The 8,095-nt window shown below is 34.9% G+C and overlaps 2 long non-coding RNA genes across 3 annotated transcripts; both read right to left on the bottom strand.

The window, feature by feature from the left end:
- Positions 1-252: 252 nt before the first annotated feature.
- On the bottom strand, positions 253-2,565 carry LOC122134373. 2 transcript variants are annotated; one of them, XR_006157949.1, is made up of 4 exons: positions 2,429-2,565; positions 1,897-1,982; positions 1,573-1,721; positions 253-1,218 (listed from the first exon to the last, which is right to left on the bottom strand). It is a non-coding gene; the product is annotated as an uncharacterized LOC122134373 (long non-coding RNA). The 2 variants fall into 2 exon arrangements; XR_006157946.1 differs by lacking the exon at positions 253-1,218 and having other exon boundaries at positions 1,483-1,721.
- A 1,589-nt stretch (positions 2,566-4,154) lies between these two features.
- LOC109083125 lies at positions 4,155-7,602 on the bottom strand. Its single transcript, XR_006157961.1, has 4 exons — positions 7,504-7,602; positions 5,370-5,431; positions 4,575-4,651; positions 4,155-4,397 (listed from the first exon to the last, which is right to left on the bottom strand). It is a non-coding gene; the product is annotated as an uncharacterized LOC109083125 (long non-coding RNA).
- Between the last annotated feature and the right edge of the window lie 493 nt (positions 7,603-8,095).

Below are 8,095 nucleotides of genomic sequence, written 5' to 3'. Positions count from 1 at the left end.
GCCATTAAGGAGAGAGGAGCTCCACGGATCCTTTCTGTCACATGTATAGTTTGTGACGAGACATTTGAATGGACTTGTTCTCAGATCATGGAGATGGTAGAGGTGTGTTTTAAGAATGCTCTATTTATTTTCTATGGGAATGTTACTGAGGTCTGACTTGTGAAGGATTGATCCTTCTTGACTGGAATACTTGGGGACCTGCTTAATTACAACTCGGAGATACACATAAATATATTCTACTCTAAAACCATTTTTCTTTCACTCCCCAAACCCCCATTTTATTGCATTTTTAAAGCCTTCACCAAAAACGTCTGTATCACATTCTCTTTCTGTTGCCTTGCCTGCACTTTAAACCCCACCAGTGCAAGTTCATTCAAGTGAGAAGTATCATACAAATGTTTGGGAGACTCTTTTCATCTGTAAATAGCTGTACAAAGGAAGTACTGTCTGTTTGCTAGGAGGCATGGAGATAAAAACATTGAAATGACTTCAAATGTTTCAACTTAAGAAATAAAGGTTAAGAAAAGACATTTTGATAGATGAAAATTCTGAGAAAATGTTTCTGTGTAAAAATATTTAAGACTGTATAATATAAAAGGAAAAAGAGCTTAATGTATTTGTTGTGAATATGGAAAACTGATATATTAAAGAAGTGCATGAAAACTGGCTAATGTTTCTGTGCTGTATTTTCATTTTATTTGAAATGTAATGTGAAGCACAGCTTTCTTTTAAAAGCTGTCACATGTAACACTTTTGATGCTACATTTCTTTTCTGTATTTTTCTGTAAAGTTTAAGAGGAGTTGGCTTTCTCTCACTAGCTCTGCCCACTCCTTTCTTACTTGGTCCCTCCAAATCCTTTGTATCGATCCTTCAGAAGAGATACTGTCACTTTATATAAATTAGGTTTCCAAACAGACTCTCTCACTCTTGATAGCCTTATTTTCCCCCATCTTTAGATTGTCTTGGTGGGATATTATTTTTGGATACTACTAGCATCCATGGGTGAGTAAATACATTAATGTATTATTATTAATCAGTTTCTTGTTAACAAGAAACTTTTATCCCCCCCAAAAAAAGCTGTGAATGTAGTGCTACACTGTTCACTTTATATAAAAGTTAAAAACGTGATATGAGCTCTCAGCTTTTCAGGATTTGTCACTGGATCCTGCATATCATCATCTCTTCCAGACGAGCGTGGCATGTCCAGTTTCATCTCTCTGTCAAAAAGGAAAATACACAATGAATATAACATTACTGTATTATTTTCCATTTCTGACAAGTGAATTGTGTTGTAGGTCAAATGCTTAAAGTAATGTCCAATAAGGGCTAGTTTATTCAAATTTTAAAAACAATTCAAATTTTCAAAGACAATTCAAATTCACACAATGGGTTAGTGGTTAATCAGATGTTTTGGGATGATAAGACTGTGATTGAGGCATGGGTTCAAATCCCATCTCAGTGACAACAATCAGCCAACTGATAGCTTTAACTGTTTTATTATAAAAGCACATGCAGGTGAACAGTGAAATATAAGTTCCTTCACATGTTCAGACAAGAGATCTGTGGCTCACAGGTAAGAGCGCTGCCTCACGGTTCAGAGGTTGCTGGTTCGATCCCAGCCAGATCTCCGCGATATGAGTGAGTGTTGTGTGAATGAAGGGATGGGGACGATTCGGGTCCCCCCCGAGACCCGGCACCATGTCCAGCAGGGGTTATACTTCTTGACAGAAAAAAAATTTAATTTTGCTGTATAAATTTTCAGCTCCGCCGTCCCTTCCCCACCTGTTTAGGTTACCATCATTTGATTTCTAGAGGAGTCACCCTCCAAAAAGAAAATGATGGTAACCTACATGTTTAGTACACAACAAAACAAAAACACAAGTTAGAAGTCTTACGTGTCCACGAGCGGATGTCCATCATTACAGTGAAAGTCTGTCCACACGTCCCAGAGCTCTGCTTCTGTTCAAACACATCCCTTAATCTGTAGAGAAAGACAGAAATAAACAGACATTACTTTATATAGTAACCTACACCTAATCCATCAGAATTTACACTGAGTATAGAGAACAGTACATAAAAACACAGGTATGTAAACAGCTACATTAATACACACTTATTTGTCAAATAGCAAGTGGCCTATTTAAACAAGAGTTTAGGTTAAAAAACACATCAACTAATCTTTTGCGTGTTTGTGTTTTAGTGTCCGCGTGGAGACACATTAAAAACAACACATGAAATTCATCATAACACAAATTATAACATAACATAAAACTGACAGCTGAGCACAGCTACAACATATCAGAAGAAATAATGACACATCAATACTTCAATACTTGGCTATTAAAGTAAATAACGACTTAAGTGCAAAGAGTAAGTGCTTCAATGTTTAGTGAAAGAGAAAAGCGCTGCATGTGTGGAGTTACTTACAGTGACTCTCCATTCCTGCACTTTATCGGTTTTGTTTGTTTATGTGCTGGAATAGATGCTGTTTAGTGATATTAAAAACACTGTCACTGAGCTGTCATCTGCAGGATCTGTATTTTAAACGGTCTGCACATGTTGTCTGCACATGTTGTCACAACAAGCGTCATTCTGTCCCTCATCGGAAGCGCTCAGACTGAACGTGAAGCCGCTTCCGCCGCCTAGTGGAGCGGAACAACAACTGCACTTCAGTTTCACTTACGAGCAGACTCAGTCATCTGCTTCCTCGTGTGCTCAACAAATCTATCAGCTTTCATAAGACGACAAGGTGGCCATTAGCTTTAAATCTCATGTATTTTACAACAAATCTAATACTTTGTTACAGCCAGCAGAGAAACATGGATCTGTCAGTTTATCTAAATGCACCTGATCAGCTCTCAGTGGATGAGGTTAAACTGATTAAATGTTGAGTTGAACTCAAAAGCACACACACACAAACTACAGAACAAAAGGCTATCCAGGATTCTTGTATTTGGGTAATTAAGATTGTGTATTTGTATTTATTTATTTAAATGGATGTGTATCATGTTTGTTGACAGTTAAACAGTGATTTTTGTGTGTTGTCTCTGTGTTTTTTGCAGACTCAAACAGTATTTATTTTAATGGTTGATTGGTTTTGGGGAATTGGGATGGATTCTCCAGCTCCCTCTTGAGGAGCATCTGAATAGTGAGCACTTCCCAATCCACATCCTGCTCCGAGCCTCTATCTGAAGCTCTGGATGGAGGAGGAGGAGGTGATGTGTGGAAGAACAGGTGTAAAGTGAGTCTGACTGATCTTCACAGAACAAACGCTGGTCAGAGTGACTGAACACTCGTGCATTTATAGCAAACACTGACAGGTTATTTTATAAACAGGACAGAATCCTGCTCCTGCTGAGCCACTTTCCTTAGTTTAGCTCCAAACTGACTGAAAACACCTGAAGCAGCTAATCAAGGTCTTTAGGACTACTAGAAACTTCCGTAGGTCTCTATGTTTCTTATTAAAATAAGAATGATAATAAAAAAATTAACAAATTATTTTATTTACATGTTGTGTGTTTGTTTATCAGTTTGAGTTTGACATTCGATGGATCAATAAATTTTTTAAAGATAATTATGATTGTTTGTACATTTGATTCTGACTGATTTGTTAATACACTGATCTTGGAGTCCTGAGTTCAAATCATGTAAAACAAAGTCAAAATCTTAATAAACCCCTTTTGTCACAAACTCTGTGGCACCAGGAAAAAAATCACACTATTGCTTATAAAAATTGTTCATGATGCAGTTGATAAACTAAACATCAGAAAACAAAATAAACACCACAAACTCTGTGCCTCAGTGGAGGAGTGTTTGCCTGTCATTCACTAATGTTTGGGTTCAAATCCCACAAATACTATTATTCTTCATTAGTTCACAGTTCATAATTAAACCTCATCCAAAACACCAAATAACTCCAGAGATTCAGTGGCTCGGTAGAAAAAGCATTGCTGTTTCTTTTATGTGGGAGGATTTATTTTATATCTATTTATTTTTTTTATTTGTCATATTTACATTCAACAAAGTGCCACAAAAGCCAAGAATAAAATGTGAAAACCACAATGGGTTAGTGGTTAATCAGATGTTTTCGGATGATAAGACTGTGATTGAGGCATGGGTTCAAATCCCATCTCAGTGACAACAATCAGCCAACTTCACGCTTTAACTGTTTTATTATAAAAGCACATGCAGGTGAACAGTGAAATATAAGTTCCTTCACATGTTCAGACAAGAGATCTGTGGCTCACAGGTAAGAGCACTGCCTCACGGTTCAGAGGTTGCTGGTTCGATCCCAGCCAGATCTCCGCGATATGAGTGAGTGTTGTGTGAATGAAGGGATGGGGACGATTCAGGTCCCCCCCGAGCCCTGGCACCATGTCCAGCAGGGGTTATACTTCTTGGCCGAAAAAATAAATACAATTTTGCTGTATAAATTTTCAGCTCCGCCGTCCCTTCCCCACCTGTTTAGGTTACCATCATTTGATTTCTAGAGGAGTCACCCTCCAAAAAGAAAATGATGGTAACCTACATGTTTAGTACACAACAAAACAAAAACACAAGTTAGAAGTCTTACCTGTCCACGAGCGGATGTCCATCATTACATCCATCCACATGTCCCTGAACACTGTGTGGTCCAAACACATCCCTCTTCTGCAGGGGAAACACATAAATAAACAGACATTAATCCATAAAGAAAAATCATCTAAATCTAAAACATCAGAATTTAAAACTTAGTCAGTAGTGCTACTAAATCAGTAGTGAATATAAGGAGTATATTATATAATATATATCATTTATGACAGAGAGTTCAGCAAGAAAGCAAAATGTAACCAAAGTCTGTGATTAAACTTCATGCATGATGTCTGCCTTCATACATAGATAGGTGCCAAATAACAGTTTTACTTAAACAACAGATTATAGAATAATATTTATATGCTCTTTAGCAAATCACAACTATGACATAACTAACACCAACTTTATATTTAATTTAGGGGTGAGTCCATCAATAACTAGTACTGTCAAACCATGGTGTTTGTCAAAATGTTGACAGAAAACAAAGATAACATACTAAACTAGCTTTTTTCACAATTTTTATTTCCTTTTTGCAATTCACTTAAATCATCCTGCAGTGTGACATGCATGCAAGTACAAATACGCTACACTCTCAGCTATAAAGGTACAACAGCTGTCACTGGGGTGGTACCTTTTCAAAAGGTACACTTTTGTACCTATTAGGTTCTAATATGTACACTTTAAGTACCAATATGTACCTTTAAGCTACCAAAATTGACCCGCCCCAGTGACAGCTGTTGTACCCTATTTTTCTGAGAGTGTATGTAGTCTCTCAGGGATGTGAAAGCAGACATACCTTTATTCTCTCTAAATGTGAAGTATCCAGGGGAGCCTTAATTTGCACTTAATTTCATTCTGCTGAAAAAGGTAAAGAGTGAGTATGTAGCTTCATTCAAATAATCCAACAAAAACAACAAATTCCTTATAACATACACTGAAATGAACTAACACAGGTGCCCTGTTATTAAAAATCAGAAGAAGCTGAAATTGGTGAACAAGAGACCAACTGAAAAAATTAGTATTTTTAGCTTTTTTTAAATGAATTTTTGAAAATCATAAATACAATCACTAGTAATATGACTTACAGGTTTATGATTTTTGACAAATAGTTGGAGTGGTCACCAATGTGGTGTGGTCGGTGTGAGGTTATAATGGCACACAAAGTTTGGTGTCAATATGTCAAAGCTTTGCAGAGATACAGCCTCAGATACAATTTAGCATTACAGCATGAAATGTATTGATGCAGTAAAAGAAAACCACTTATATCGACATGAAATCCATGACAGATGCCCAAAATAGCTGATTGGACTGAATTGGATATCATTTGACTCATATGCTTCAACTAAAAGAGAAAGAGACCAGTCTTGTGATTTTCAACCAATCTGTTCAGAAATTAAAAATTAAAAATAGCCTTTTTTTTTTTTTTTTTTTTTTTGCATTTGACAAATACTTTTATCCAAAAGAACTTTATTAGAGTCAATGTATACAGTCTATCAGTTCTTAGTTTCCCTTGAAATCATTGCTAGTGTTATGCTCTGATTGAGCTACAGTTTTTTAGGGTTTGCTACAGTATAGTGTGCATGCAGAACATTTCGGGTTTGTGAATTGTTTTTATGGGGGTGGGAAATGCAATCATTTTAAAGCACCCCACACATTCAGGCTGAATATCTCTGGTGGGGGACCAGACAGGATCCTGAAACTTACTGGTCAAGAGTTCTGAATAATTGCAGAAGAAGTCTCTTATGATATCCAAGGCTGCATTTATTTGTTTAAAAATACAGTAAAACAGTAATACTGTGAACTTTTATTACATTTTAATTTATTCATGTGATGCAAAGCTGAATTTTCAGCTGCCATTAGTCCAATTTTCAATGTGACATGATCCTTCTGAAAGCATTCTGATTTGGTGTTCAGTTAGTATCAATTATTATTGGTTCTTATTTTATATATATTTTTATATATATATATATATATATATATATATATATATATATATACATATATTATACAGATTTTATTATGAAAGTTTTCACTACTTAAAATATTTGTGGACACAATTTTTTTCAGGATACATTGAAGACTGAACAGCATTTATTTGAAACTGAAATCTGTTGTAAATCATTTTAATTTAATGTGTCCTTTTTGAATAGAATATTTTATTACCCCAAACTTTTGAATGGTAGTGTTTTTTAGTTTCTACATATGTTGTAAATAATTTTGATTTAATTTTTTTTTTTTGATTAGATTATTTTATGCATATTATAATGGTTTCCAGCATATTATAATGGTTTCACAGCATTATTACCCCAAACTTTTGAATGGTAGTGTTTTTTAGTTTTTACAATATATATTAAAATAACTGAAAAAGCTTATTTTAAATGTTTATATTTCTCAGTATCTTTCTTTTTCTTTAGATGAAATAAATATAGACTTCTTAATTATACATCTTAATTATTCCAAACGTGTGACTGGTAGAGTAAGTTCTCTATGGTAGCATTTTGCTATAAAAAATGAGTTTTGAGATTCCGATTGTTAGAGAGCTAATAGAAATTTGGGGAAAAGCCTTCATGTGCTTTAAGAAATGAACAGATGTAGTATAAACATAACATATGACATGCATGCATAATTGAAATAATTATCCATAATAAATAATTTAATTAAAATGATATAGAAGTTTTCCGACAAAATATACAATTTGTAATCGCATTTTCTAAATATACAGTATATCCAGATACAATAACATTGGAGCGACAGCACTAGGAACGCCCACTAACGCCTTCACAGTCATGCAGCGATATTAGTCGTATTTATCAATAAAATCAACAGAAGCAGCTTTTACATTGCAATGTCTAAGCACGTCAATCCAAACGATATAAAAGTTAACTAGTTGCCGGCTCACATTTATTCGAATCAGTAAATAAAGTGTTTACCAATTAATGTTGACACTTGCAGTAACAACTTCCCACGTGCTGTTCGATGTAATTCCTCCCTGCTACAAGCTCCGACCTAACTTCCGGTCGAAGACTGCTGGACTGGCGCTGCTGAGCAAATCGTGAGATACAAATTCACAAGCATTTAATTTTGTATTATTCTTGTTTTTTTTGTTCTTTAGCTTACATTCTCTTTTTGAATGTGCTACTCAACTAAATACCAAAAAAAAAAAAAAAAAAAAATCCAAGTCAAGTCGGGATAACTGGCACGCATGAGCAGTGGGCGTGTCTTTAAAGGCTATAATGTGATTGGTTATCAAAGTATAAGATAATAAGAACATCTTTGGTTTCCCTTGGAGATAGTTAACCCAAAAATTATGTCATTATTTATTCATAAAAACTCACAAGACTTGCTCATGTTATGAAAAATCCAGACACAAATGGTGATATTAAGATATAAGATATTATATTAATATACCCTCATTAGTTTTGTCCATTCAATAAACCAAAATTAAGTTCAAAAAGTTACCAAAATAAAGCGAAAAAAATAATACATATGAATTAGGTTTAATACAAGGCTTCTGAAGAGACA

The sequence above is a fragment of the Cyprinus carpio genome, chromosome A4 (genome assembly GCF_018340385.1).
Source record: "Cyprinus carpio isolate SPL01 chromosome A4, ASM1834038v1, whole genome shotgun sequence".
Taxonomy (NCBI): Eukaryota; Metazoa; Chordata; class Actinopteri; order Cypriniformes; family Cyprinidae; genus Cyprinus; species Cyprinus carpio.
The sequence above is the reverse complement of the archived record's forward strand: the minus strand, read 5'-3'. Positions and strand labels throughout refer to the sequence as shown.